The sequence below is a fragment of the Gopherus evgoodei genome, chromosome 11 (assembly GCF_007399415.2).
Source record: "Gopherus evgoodei ecotype Sinaloan lineage chromosome 11, rGopEvg1_v1.p, whole genome shotgun sequence".
NCBI lineage: Eukaryota > Metazoa > Chordata > Testudines > Testudinidae > Gopherus > Gopherus evgoodei.
The window spans coordinates 54,899,419-54,914,515 of record NC_044332.1 but is presented as its reverse complement, the minus strand read 5'-3'; positions in this window follow the sequence as shown (position 1 = coordinate 54,914,515).

Genomic DNA, 15,097 nt, shown 5'->3' with positions numbered 1-15,097 from the left:
TCCAAAGTTGGTGCAATTCCAAACAAGTGGCTCCCACATCTTCCTCTCTCCCTTTTATCCCAGATTACATTGTAGACCTCAAGTGGTCAGGTCAGGCTTCTCTCTTAGCTCATTTAATGTGCATCTACTGGCCATAACAAAAAAATAGATACATTCATAGAGGGGATAGGTACATCAATGGCTATTAGCCAGGATGGCAGGGATCTGTCCCTAGCGCCTCTTTTTGCCAGAAGCTAGGAATGGGGGATGGAGGATGGATCATTTGATGAATGTCGATTCTGTTCATTCCCTCTGAAGCACCTGGCATTGGCCATTGTCAGAAGACAGTATACTGGGCTAGATGGACCTTTGATCTGACCCAGTATGGCCGTTCTCATGTTCTTATAAAGGCCTTCCTCCATCAGGTGGACAGATAGATACTCAGTATTCACCCATCCAATGACTCAGGTTCCTCAAGGGCATGGGAAACCTCTTCCTGCATGTCAGACCACCCATTCCAATGTGGAATATCAATTTGGTGCTGAAAAAGCTGAACTAGACCAGCCTTTTGATCCTATGGCCACTTGCTTCCTCTTATACCTGTCCATGAAGACAGCATTTCTAGTGGCCACTACCTCAGCAGGACAAATAGGTGAAATAGCACTGTAGATGGTACATCCACCGTTCATGGTCTTTATTTTTAAAGACAAACCCACCCTGATGCCACATCCCAAGTTCCTCCCCAAGGTAACTTCATCCTTCCATATGAGCCAACTAATTAACCACCCCACCTTTTTTCCAAAACCACATCATGACAACAGGGAAGCAATACTTCATATGCTGGATATTAGGAGACCCCTAGCATTTTATTTGGACAGGACTAAGGACTTTAAGAAGTTTCCTAAACTCTTCCTTACGTTCGCAGAAAGATCCAACGGCTCTACAATATCAGCTCAAAGACTCCAAATGGGTCTCCAATTGCATTAACCACTGTTACCCTGCATGTAACCTGCTGCCCCCATCAGGAATCTGCATGCAGTCCACTAGATCTGTTTCTACCTTGTTAAAGATGTCCCCATCTCCTAAATCTGCAGGGCAGCAACCTGGGCTTCTGCAAATACTTTCACAGAACACTACATGATTACTCTTCGGTTCCACAGTACTATCATCAACAGACTCCATTATGAAGCCCCAGCCCTACACAGGGGGATACTGCTGTGAAGTTATCTACGGTGGAGCACTCATGGGGACACTACTCGAAGAAGAGGAAGTTACTCACCTTGTGCAGTGCAACTATAGTTCTTTGAGATATGTGTCCCTATGGGTGCTCCACAACCTGCCCTCCTCCCCTCTACTTTGGAGTTCTCTATAAGGGGCTCTGCAGTACAGAAGGAACTGAGGGCAGTTTGCCTGCGCAGTGCTAGATAGCCTCAAGGCAGACCACATGGGAGTGGGAGCACATGTGGACCGAACAGACACTGCTAACTAAAATATCCAATTAGAGGCACAGGGGCACAGATACACCTACAGTGGAGCACCCATAGGGGGACGCATCTTGAAGAACCATCATTACTGTAGAAGGTAACTTCCTGTTCTCATTTCTGATATTTTTCTAGTTAAATAAGTCATTGAAATCTAAGGAATATAAAAATCAATAAAAAAAAAAACATTGAAAAGTTGCCATTATTCACTCTCAACTGAGGAAGATGAGCCTACTTCTGAAGAAGAGGATTAAGCTCCTGAAATTCAAAGCAAGCTTTCATGCTGTTTATTTATTTATTTGGTGCCCAAAAGTGTGCTAGACATGAGAAATGTCAGATCCACGCCTCAGAAACCTTAGTCTCCATAAAGCAATTAGTCTCTACCTCTTTACAAGGGAATCCAATACAAGATGCATTTATTTTGTATTTGACCTCACATCAAAGTCACAATTTTTCATTGTTTATTGATCTCATGCCTGACTGTCATTTTTTACTGTGTTCTTTCCTTGCCCAGTTTCTATTATTTTGATACTAGTTACTCATTTTAAAAAAAAACAACTTGCGTCTATGACATTAAGCCTACCTGATATGTTTTCCTTACCTGCTTTCCATTGAATTTATTCTCAACTACAAATGAAAATGTTTCTATAAACATTAACTGGTCTAATATCTAATTCCAAAACTAACAGTCAGGTCAGGAAAAGGATATAAAGAATTTGTATATAAAGAAAGGTCTTTTTCCAGTAATAGTAAAAAGTCATGATTATCCATTCGGTCTCCCCATTGACAGAGAAATAAACAGAATTAGCTCAATAATGGATGTAGACAAATTGGCAGTAAAAGTGTGTTAGATTCACCTAGGTGTTATGATCTCAAAAGTTGATGTGTGAGTGACAGCTGTAGCCAAGTGCACATTTGTTCCATCTGAAGAATTTCCTCACACACAAAAAAGATAGTGGGAAATAACATCTTTAAGAAGACAGAGAAATGGTTTGAGCATAAGATGGAGGCAGGAACTCATCTATAATCCTAGCTGACACTGGTTCCCTGTGCGCCATTCAGGTAGGACCCTAGTTTCCCATATGAGAATAAGCTGTGTAGGGAGAAGAAATTCTGAGGTAAGACTGAGGGCCTGAAAAAATAATCATTGATGTCACTGGAAAGGCTCGCACTGACTTCAGTGAGCATTGGATCAGGCCCTGAGTTTACTCCCAAATTCTGCAGTCAGCGTGGGAGGTTGCTGGCCCACCCCATGGAAGTGTTGGGGATTCTGGACCTCTGATGGGTCTAATGATATCCAGAGAAGAAGCAAGCAAAACAGGATCTTGAATCCAGGTCCACTTCCCAGATAAGGGCCCTAACCACTAGGCTATTCTGTTGGGTGGGTCTCCCAACCTTTGAAACCTTCCAACAAACATTTAAACTGATGTGTTTCCTCAAAGCAGTTTGGTTTCAACTGAAATGTTTCATCAACATCTTTTTGCCCAGCTGTAGCTAAGAGTATGAATTAGTGATTGTAAAGTGCTTTGAAGATAAACGCTGGCCTTTTCAAATGAGCTTGAGAGCTGTGCTCAGCTCCTACTGAAATTCAGTGGGAGTTGACTTAGCATCCTTTGAAAAGCCCAGCCAAAATTATGTGCATACTAACTTACCATTATAAGTCTATCTTTAAACCTTATTTTATTGTCTTTTAATATCCACAAATAAAATGATAACAAATAGTATGGCCCAAGGTCTTCGGAAATGGATGCCTGAAGTTAGGTTCCTAAATCCATATGTAGGTACCTGACTTTAATTCTGTGGGAGCTGCTGAGTGCTCAGGACTTGTAAAAAGTATTCCTTATTCAGGTGCCTAAATATGGATTTAGGCACCTAACTGTAGGCACTCAGATTTAAAGCTGTTGGCCACATGTTTTTACATGGGAATATGTGTGCCTAAAATGATAAATATGTTTGATTTTAATTAAGGTAATTACCTACCAGCTAGATATTAGTTTTAAAAAAACATGACTGCATGTTAATTATGTACAAAAGAAAATCCACTCAAACTTTACATTCTAAGAATGAAATTATGTTTTTAAGCCTGAGGGGGAGACAAGGAGTGAGGCAATATCTTTTATTGGACCAACTTCTGATGGTGAGAATACATAGCCTTAGCAGCTAGGAGGATACTTATACTATTAAAAGGAGAACACATTTTCAAGAACTACACCTTGGAATGAAATCAATAGAACTAAGCAATAGTTGAGGTTTGGGGAGCATGTTATTTCCTAAATGCCCAACGGTGAGTGTATCCTGAAGAACAGAACTAAGCTAGGGAGAAAATCAACACTGTTACAAGCAAACTACCATATTATAAATGTAATAAAAAGAAGGGAGGCAAAGGAAATGAAAAATGTTCCAAGATATTGTTATATTCCTTCTTCCCTTTAATCAGAACAAGAGAAAATACATACGACTATGTGAATAGAAACAGGAGCTTTAGAAAAGCTCCTTGAATTAAAAAAAAAAAGTTTTGTTTTCCATACTTGTCAAATGTCATGGGTAATGACTCATCTTTGCTTATAAATGAGCTTAATCCCATGAAAACCCTCAAATGCTGATCCATTCATCACATTTAAAACATTTCATTTTGAAGTTCTCTGCCCTGAGAAGTAAAGATTTTTTTCACCTGGTATGTTGAGTATAACAAGGTCAAAGAGCATTGCATAGATTCAGAAGAGATAGGTCTGTTCCTTCTTCAGAGCAAAACAGATTATTTCAAGTAGTGGGTAGTTTGCAAGTTGGATGGTGAAAGCACTTTTTACTGTGTCAACTCTCAGCAGTCTGACTCATTCAACATGGAGACAATATTCAGAAGATAAGGAGCGATGTTTAGATCAAGGAGCAGAGGGTAGTAGTCTTCAGGAGCCACAAATTTGAGGAAGATTTTCCCCCTTCTTTTCCTAGGGGCAAGGACAATGTTTTCTCTAATTTCTGTGGGTTTAAGAGATCTCTGGAAAATCAGAGGCACTTTGAGATGAAGTAGTCCTGCTTGGAAGATAGGAAAGACCTGGTACTTTCTCAAGAAAATAGAACAAAAGAGCTGAAAAAGTTCTGATATGGGATTTTCAAAAACATTCCATGTAGGCCTAACTGTTCCCATTGAAGTTAATTGGAGTTTTACAATTTAATGGGAGGAGAGGTAGGCAACATGGAACCATTATGTGCTTCAAAAGTGTCAGATTGAGGGAAGAGTCAGTCAGGAAGACTTACCTTTGATAAGGAGAAATGGACTGCTAGTATTGAAGGACAACTTGAAAAAAAATAAAAATTGTAAGAGATCTTTTAGTAATCCACTTTATATTGCATGTGACTATCAATTGAGAGTTTGTATTAGAGTTCTAAGTCTGAATTCATTATATGTCTCTAATATTCTGAAGATTATTATCCATCTTTTTGATGACCAAAAAATATATTTCTACAGGAAATGAACTGAAAATTAAACTGGGGAATATGGATTGGCGCTGCTATTAAATGTATTCTGGCATTTGAAGTTGAAGATGTCTAGCGCTCTAGACAATGTGTCTACTGATAAGCAAAATGGTCAGACTGAAAAGTCTATCTGTTTGCCTTTGTATTTATGAAGAAATATCTTCTATGGGCAAGTTATTAAATAATTACCCATTACAGCAATCCTCACACATTCCTCTCAAGCATCATAAACTGGTCACAATCAGAGACAGAACAACAAAGAAGGATCAGTTTGCAAAGTTCATGTTCCTGTTTCCAGGAGACCAACCACTATGATGTCTATACATCAGGTGGACACACTTTGCCAAGATAGCAAGAATCCTCAGATTTTCATTGGGTTATGAATTGATCACACAAGAAATTAAGTTGAGGTTAATTTAGTCTGTGCAGCATAAGTAAGAGCCCTTAAATCTTCAAAAGTCCTTAATGTTGAAAACATTCTTTTATTAAACCAAAATACCTCCATCTCTGGTGTCTAGCTCATCAACTGAACTCTTCCAAGTTCAAGGCAGAAGGATATTCTTCCTACATCTAGAGGATGCAGGTTTCATCCAGTGGTGACTAAAGGTGAGTATTCATTTGAGTGACCAATAGAAAAAAAATTGAACTGCAAAACAGCCCCTCTGCTTGCTGCTACCAGCTCAATACCTAAGACAAGCATGGAGATTGCAATCCTGTCTGAGTTCGTACAATCTAATAAATCTGTTATATTAATTGGAGAAGGGGTAAAAATACAATTGATAAAGAATCTGGAAAATGCAGTAAGGCCCCAGGAATTAAAATGAGATCAAAATCTGTTGCAAGTTTTTAAATCAGGAAATTTATAAAAGTTATCATTTCAAGAGGAAGTCTTTACAAAGTAGCTCTAATCTGAGATGTTACTGCAAAGTGCTTCTGTTCCAAGTTTATTGTTTCAATGAATTCCATATCAAATCTGCTCAGTTTGCAAATAAGATTTTTTCCAAACTGCTATAAATGCAAACTCAGACTGGGATCTGAGAGTCAAACTGGGTTCTTTCCTTCGTAAGTATCATCACCAGAAACAAAAATTCTACAGGTTAAATTAAGCTTTCAGTTATACCCTATGCAACTCCATTATTTTCAAATGGTTTGCACCTGGGTCACTGATAGTAATTTAGGGCCGGATTATGAACTTCTTTCTCACATTGATACGGAGTCCATTAAAATCAGTGGAACCAACACCAACAGCTCTGTTCGTCAGTAGGCGGGATCATACCTGGGACCTCTGGAGCTAAATGCCTGAACCTCTACTGCATGAGCTAAAAGCCATATGGCTGTTAGCTAAGGTTGTAGAGCAGATTCATTAATCTCTCTCTCTGTGATCTCAGTGCCACGAGATGGGACAGAACACCAAACCCAGAAGATGTGTGGGTTACGGAATTTCGTGTGTGTGTGAGTGGTCAACAATTCTGTCTACAATGGTCAACAGTGAATAGAATCTAGTTCATACTCCTGTATATTTGTTGACTCTGCAGAGCCAAGAGAAATAAAAAACAGCCTTTTTTTTTCTTTCACTAATATAACCACATGTTTTTCACAGCAGACCTATACTTGGAAAGGGAGTCAAAGATGAGCACTTACATAGGTAACCCCTAGCCACACAATATCTAAACAGGCAGCTCATCAAACTGGAAATAGTTTCTTGGGTTCAAATGGAAGGTAATTGTATATCAACAGAAGGAAACATTTGATTTGTCACTTCAGCCGGTATAAGAACTATGCTTGTGTGTCCTGTAATGGCCATCTTGATTTGTCTTAGAGACATATCGTTAATGTGATTAGATGATATTCAAATTGCTGGTCTTGATATAAGTCTTGAAGTCTGTTAGCTAACGTCCTGATGATTTTTGGGAGGAGGCAGTAAGTATGAGGGCAGGGGACTGGACTCAATGACCTCTCGAGGTTGCTTCCAGTCCTAGAATCTATGAATCTATGATTTTTATTTCTACATCAGAAATTTGGTAGTTCAGTTTTCCCGCATCTCTCTTACTTAGTGCTGATTTGATACTCAAGAGTATAGGGATGATTCTTCTGGCAGTAGTTAGAGTGATCAGCAACCACTCCAAGATAAGTGTAGTAAAAATCCCAATCGTCTGAATCTTTTAATAAACTGGAAAAATGAAATTTGATCTAAGGGAGACAGGTATAAATTTAGTACTAAAGCTAGGCCTCCACATATTGAATCCCACAAAGGCAGATAGGTTTAAACTAGCTGCTGCTCCTCAGTCCAAGAAGTGCAAGTCTTTTACTGAATAGCTTCAAAGAAATTGATATTTCTCCATGTGTTAAGTTAATAGTCCTCTAAATTGGCATCTGTGTTGTTATGCTGGCTAGCTTTCAGAGTTTCATTCCATTAGAATTTCTTACATCTGCACAGGGAAAACTCAGTCTGAATAAGGGGGAACCTTATCTATTTTATGTAATCTGTCTATGTATTTATACATCACTCATCACTGTGTGTATTTCAAGGATGAGAATTTAGTAGGAATTGATATAAAGCAACTTTGTTCATTCTTCTCCAATAGAGTTCATTTTTAATTAAGTAAATTTAAATTAATTATGGAATCTGCACAACAGGGCACTATCAAGCATTTTATTCTCCCAAACAGAATTCCTCTGCTTTGTTCCACAGAAGTCCCAGAAGCCAAATCCCATAAACAAAAACTGTATCCCTAGGATGAGTCTTTGGCTGGTTGTTGCTGCTTTATGCAGGCTGAAGGACACTCGTGTGAGAGCCTGAGCACTTGCTATTCTCATTTGTTTTACTGGGAGTTGAGGGAGCACATGGCCTTCCTGGATCGGGTTTATAGGCCCCACTCCTACAAAGATTTGTGCATGTGCCTAACTTCATGCACTAACTTTAGTCAATGAGTCTATTCATAGTGTCTAAAATTAAACATGTGCATAAGTCTTTGCAGGATCAGAGCCTCGGCACTTATCTCTGTTTTACCTTTGGAGGTGAATGCTGAGCATACTGAGCATGCTATATGAAGCACAATTAGCACTTTCTGAACATCAAAGAATCTCTGAATATCTTTAACGTGATTTCTTGTGCTTCCTTAGCATGGGCCTTAAATTGAGCCGTGTCACACTGATCCTGAAAGACGTGAATCTTTCATGCCAAGAAATTAATTTTCAAGTGATGTTGCTGTTAACCTTTTCCAGTGATCCTGGCAATAACGATCTGGTGAGTCCAACTTAACTACTTAGTAAAACAATGGGGCAGACAACAAGAGAAAAGAATTTGTGTACCTGAAGGATAATGGAATCAGGAGTATAAACCACGACAGGTTTATTTAAACAAAAACAAAACAAACATTGCTGATGAACATGGTAATTTTGAAATTCAAATCAAAACAACCTGTTAGCAGATGAACATCATGCAGTAAGATGTGCTATGTTTACATGGGTAACTTTCTTATACATTAAAATGGTTTGAGTAGGAATATTGCCACACTTACTGAAAATTGGTTAAAGGAGCTGTGGCCAGAGAGGTCTCATGAAGGGAAGGGAATCAAGCTTCAGGGAATGTGCCTGGTGGAGGTTGCCACAGAGGCCAGTGTGTAGGGTGCTGATGATCCCGTATTTAAATATATAATGATACAGGGTTAATTTCTGACTCTTCTTACTTGAGGGTTTAGGGGGCAGGGATCTATAGCCACAAGCAGCAGTGCTCAGAGGAGAGTCATAACAGGTTGGCTGGTGAGGGGGACACATGCCACAGTACAGGGTCACTAAAAGAACTCTGGAGGGACCCTTCCTGCATTTCTATGATTGTGTTCAATGGTACTTCCTTTGGCCCAGAAAAACACAATGTGTATAATCTCCAGTGCCTGTTTGTGTATGGGGTATGTATATGAGCATGGTCCTGTCTACATGGCTAACTGGCAATACTCTTTGGGCTGAGAAACACTGCTATGCATGTTAGCCAGACCATCCACTTAACAGTCAGTAGACTGCTAGATCACCGTTCTCCAGGTTTGCTAAGTAGGTGACACTGGTAGGGTGAGGGGGGAGAGAGGCCTTCTGCACTACCTTATCCTGCAATCTAGTGTGCCTGAGTAAGATGGGATTGAATTTTAGCCTATATTACACAACTAAATTTCATAGCTGCTCACAGTTTGAATCCTTTTTTAAAATGACTCGCACCTGCAGGGCACGTTCAAGCAATCTGAATGGGAGGTATCTTTTGTACTCTCATTAACAAAATTAATTCCCATGTGGTCATGATTGTATGTAAAGGTGTAAGCATTAGTCTTGAGAGCTCAGACCTTAGACTCTTAAAGGTCTTTCTTTATTATGTCTGCCGAGCTTTTTCTTGAGTTGTTTTCTTAATGGATATAGTATTTTATGGGAAAGTTAGGGACCTGGGAGCCTCATAAATCAATGTGCCTTATCTGAGATTTCATGTCGAAACAGCTCAGAAATTTCCACCAGCCTCATACTGACCAGAAATTAACATTCTCGTCCCTGTTTCCAACTCCAAAGAAGCAGTGAAAAGTTTCAAAGTTCTGAATTTAAAAAAAAAAGAAAAAAAAAGGCAAATTAGGAAACAACGTTACTATTAAAGCCTCTGAAATTGCTACAGTGAAACATTCCAAAACTCAGTGATGCCAAGAAAGTGAATGTGTGCAGAAATGAATTGAAGATAATATGTTTTTTAGCACTCATCATCCATAGGAATTGTAGCTTTTTAGCTACAACTGCATATAATTTGTTTGAAGTTTTGGATGAACCTTCATAAAATCCTATAAATAATCTACATGTATTTAATGTTTCCAGTTATCTATAAAGATTTTTTTTTCCTTTTCATTGGCTTCCAGATATTTGATCCATAGAAATTGGTGAAACAAAAAAGCTATTTAAAGCCACAGTCTAATCTCCAGTGTAAACTGAGTGAAATTCACCCCTGTACAAAGGACAAGCACAAGGGTCTATGTAACACTTAAGCCCTCAGGATAGTTACTTGCCTGTACACCCACATTAGGGTTTAATGGACTTAAATGGCCCATGGGCCTTAGGCTGGCCCTGTGCAGAGGAGTGAATTTTACCCAGTGTGCATTACTTGAACATTTGCTTCAGTGTTAAGTCGCAATGTCCTGATCTTCAGAACTGCTGAGTAACCCCATCTTTCATAGGAGTTAAGAGGAGCTGCAAGTGTTCTTCACCATTGAAAATGAGGCCATACATTTTTCCCCTCGGGTCTGTTATTCTTAGAGCCATTGCACACACAAATCCATGATGGTGATTTCCTTCCATATTTAGTCTTTAGATGCTAAAACAAATACCCTTTGCAAACAGAAGATATTAAGTTCTTATGGAATGATATCTACAGTCCTATGATGAGAACAGACTGTACCATGACAGACTGTAAGAGAGCACAACTGGCCCTCCTGGCTCTGCTAGGCTCAGATGAAGTCACTCAGTGACCCTCTGATTCAGGAACCACTGGTGCTTTTATTTACAAGTTTGTACTCCCACCACCTTCTCACCATACAGCTGATACAGCTCTGGGTTCCTTGTGTCTGAACCCAGGAGGGAAGGGCTTTCTCCCTGTCAGCACTCCCTCACTCTCCTCCATCCTACCACCCTGGCATCCTTCATCCCAGCCTCTCATATAGCCCTGGCTAATTAGGCTGGCAGCTGGCTCTCATTCCCCAATTAGGGCAGGTTCTTTCCAGCCAGCTCCACTTTATTCACCTAAATGGGGCTGACATGGCAGGGGGCTGATTCTGCAGTCTTTCTGCTGCGTGCCTTGTCACATGTCTCCCCCCCTTCTCTAACTGCCAGGTTCGTCGGTCTGCATCCTCTTCTCTCCATGCCGGTTGGGGGGGGAGGGCCTCTGGAGAAGCCCTCCGCTATCTTTCCCATGACCCACCGTGTCCTCTTTGAAGGGGTTCTGCCACCTGCAGAAGCCCCACTGCATGGATGTTGGGTGGCCCAATAATTCTGCTGCCACCCAGAGGTCCTCACGCCCATCACACCACCAGGTGTGTCCCCCTTCCCTTTCTGCCTTTGCCCCCACCAGGGGTTCGGAGTCAATTGCAGCTGTCCCCTGGACACTGGCCTGTTAAGCCCCTTGAGGAGTCCTGGGGCACATACCTCCTCCTGCCTTTGTTCCTCCAGTCCTTCCTGGCCCGGGCTCTGTTGTCTAGGGTTGTTGACCTCAGGGACACTCTTCCTCTTCCTCAAGGGGCGTCCCCCCTTTTCCATCATCGGTTTCCCGCCACCGACCTCCCTTCCTTCTGGGGAAGGGGTCCCAGTTGAGATGGATAGGGAGTTCTCTTATATAACTGCAGATGCTATTCTGATTTAATAGAAGAAATCTAATCATTTTGAAATTTAGAATACCTATCTTTTTTTCTCCTCAGCAGTTTCCTGAGGCATTGAGTTCTACAGGCCAATGCATATCCTCACTCAAACCAATAAATGTGTGCTGAAATTCTAAATCAACCGCTAGAGGCTTAGCTAGAGCATAGACAGGGCAGTCCAGTTACCCAATTAGCTCCCTGGACAAGGGGTGAATGGTAGGATTAGGAGAAAGCTCTGTGGGATTAGGAAAGCATCACATGGGATAAAGTGGAAGTCAGAGCCAACACTGGGGAGTTTTGAGCAGAGGGTTTATTTAGTTAGTTTGCGGCTAAGGGTGTTTATACAATGCTGGAGAAGGCCCTTGAACCCCCTCCTTACCTGTCCCTGGGTTACCAGAGTCCAAGAGCTACTGCTGGGTCAAGTAGAGCTTTGCAGAGGGCCAAGCCTATCCTGAATTACCCTCCTGTGCTCCCCACCCAAAAAAGCTCAAAGGATTGCTCCCTATATCACCTAGGTAGGAAGGACACTCCAGGCTATAGCTGGGTCAGCTGGCAACTTGAGGCATGTGGGTTCACCACCTCCTCACTGCCTAGAAGATGAATAGGAGGAGGCAGTAACAGGACCTGATCTCAGGTTCAAACCCAAAATTTTTGGGGTGGCAAAGGTTCATGGTGTCACATAACCCCCTTTTCCCATCATATGTATCCAGCTAGTGTGATCTAAAGGGGAATATATGTGATTGTTCTGAAACTGCTGTATAGTATTTTATGAAAACTGTATGTTGCTTGGTGATGGAAATGTCTGTTGTAAGAGATATAACATCATAGTAGATTATAATAGATGGTCCATCCAGATGAAGGGGAGGAGGAGGTATGGCAGAGCCACCCTGGAATGCTTGATGAATACTTCAACTCAGCTCTTTTTTAAAGAGGAGAGATTTGGAAAATGAAGGATTTATCTGTTATTTTTTTATGCACTTTGGTTTGCTAGTTTGATATTCTACCTGACTGCATGGAATTAAATCAAAGGAGGCTGCTAAGTGGAATCAAACAGAAAATGATGACAAAGATAAGGTACCCAATAATATCAAAGGACCTTAAGGAAATGCAGGGAGCTATTAACCAGGAAATGTCCACCTGCGTAGCTCCAACCAGGCTACCAGATTAATTTTTCCCAAGACTAGAATCAAAGAGGCACTAAACCATTCAGGATTCCAGCCTAAAGAGGAACGGGATATGAGCAGGTAGCAGCTGTTCAGGGGGATAAATATTGTGAGACTGAGAGAGAGAGAGAAAACTGCAGTGGAACAGTCTCCATTCCCCCAGAGAGGTAGTTGGGCTAAGTGGAAACTACCAAAATTACAAGGAGTTTATTAAATGTAGGTGAGACCAGCTGATGCTGCTGTTTGAACCCTTCTCTCTGCTTGCTGTGTACCTTTAGGCAAATAATATGTTTCTTTTGAAGAATCGCTTTAGTCAGTTTTATCAACTGCCGGTCACGGGTTCCAGACGGATATTTCTTACAGGTGCTAAATACAGTTCAACCTGTCATGTTAATACAGTAAACAGCAAGGAGGCTGCCACCTGGGATCCAGTCTGAGCAGCAGAACTGCTGGGTTACACCCAGAGAGAGGTAAAGATAGCAAAATGTGTCACTTGAGGAGGTATGCGCAAGAGACGCTGTAAGGGGGGGTCTAAGGCGCCACTCGCCCTGAAATCATGATAGTACAGTGGGAATAGGGGATGTTATAGCTCGGTGATCCAATCTAAAGTGGATTGTACCGGGGAGTTCCACTCTGGGAAAAGTGCAGGTGGAGGCCTGTCGTTTGGAAGAAGTGACAGAGATCATAGGTGTGATTCACTCCTGAACCATGACAGCTATCCACATTGGTTTGTGTGCAGTTGGCATATGTATCTTGGCTGCACACAAAACTGCACAGGCACTTTAGCTCACAAAAGTATGCCTGCACTATTAAAAATGTAGGCCTAGACCTTGAGGAAACAATACCTTCTTCTTAAGAAGATAAATACAAATGACAAGAGATGGGGGAGCTATGCCATTGGATACAACAGTCTGGATTTAATCATGCATTGTTCATCCAAGGTAAGATGAAATACAACAGAATTGTTTGTAATCATTATAGGACACCAAGAATATTACTCTGTGCTATGATGCTGAAATTCTGCATTTGGGTCTGGTGGGAAGCGTATAATTATATTATTGATTACGCATGTATTTTATTATTGTTGTATTTATAAGATGCCCATAATTGTGGTCTCTGGGTGCACTTTACATAGTTGAGAGCCTCAGTCCTGCAAGATGTTAGCAGGATATAGCCCTTGTGACAGATATTGCAACCCCATTTGCTATCTCTGGGGATCATGGTATTATATTTATGAATGGTTTATGTTTGACTGTTTGCTTCCCGGGGGAAGGTTACCACCACTCTTCCAGGAATTAAAAACACTGAGGGGTTGTTATGGAGTACAAGCACTAGTTTGTAATGTAAACCTACCAAGTGAGTGTGCTGACCTAGCAGAGCTGAACTGATAGAACACTATAGAGTTCTTTTCAGAGCCTTCTCTTCAGGAGGAAGGTCACAGAGTGTCTGTGATGGAGTAGGGGCTGTCTGTGTGGGGAATGGAAGAGCAGGGGAGGACTTTAGGGGATGGACAATACCGGCCCTGTAACCTGAGCTAGGTAAGGGAAGGGAAAGATCAACACCTTTGCCCGGGAAGGGGGACAAAGGAAGGGAGTGGCAGGAGGGAAGCAGTTTTGAGTTTGGGCTTGGGGCTGTGTGGGCGGAATTCAGGGTATCCTAGCTAGGATCCAAGCACCCTGAAAGCCCAGAAGGAGTCGATGAAGGGGTCCTGACTTGTGCCTGCAAGCTCTGCTGTAACCTGTGTTCCTGTTGTCCAATATACCTTCTGTTTTACTGGCTGGCCAAGAGTCACTGTGGGTCCCAGAAAGAGGGGTGCAGGACTGAACTCCCCACACTCCATGACAACTGGTGGCAGCGGCGGGAGATACTGCACCCCGTGGACGACGCTTCCTGTAGTAAGTGACTGGGGAGCAGTAAAACGAAGGGGTGATTAACCCCTGGGAGTGTGTGCCCAGTGAGAAGGACTTTGCAGTAACAGGATCCCCCGGGGGATTGCAGCGAGCGGTCCCAGGGGTGGAGGAGTCTACAGCTCGACCCTGGCAAAGAGGTGGTGACCTCAGGAAGGGCTGGTGCACTAGGGGTTCCCCTAGAAACTGTGGGGAGCGACGAGCACTCCGGCCTGTGAGTGCCCAGCAGGAAGATGTATGCCAAGCGGCGCAAGTGCGACCTGCTGGAGCTATGCAAGCAGAGAGGGCTGCACCCGGGGAGGCTCACCAAGGACCAGCTGATTGCCCAGCTGGAGGAGGGAGATCGCTTGAATGAACTGATCCCTGTCTCTGAGGGAAGCAGCCGGGCAGATGCAGCGTAGGCACCAGTGTCTGTCCCTGCTGGGACTGGTCAGCCGGTGGACGAGGGCTTCCTGAGACCCACCCCTTCCTAGGCCTAGGGGAAGGGCGAGGAGGAGCCCAGTGAATACCAAGGACACCGTGACCCCCCCGGCCAGCAGGGGATCCTGCCAGCAAAGCTCATCCCCCAGCAGGGGATCCTCCTGGCAACGCTCGGCATCCGTGGAGCGGATGCGGCTGGAATATGAAAGGGAGCTGAAACGGGAGGAGCTCGAGTTAAAGAGGCGAGAGCTGGAGGAGAAGGTGAAACAGCGTAAACATGAGAAGAACCAGCGTAAACATAA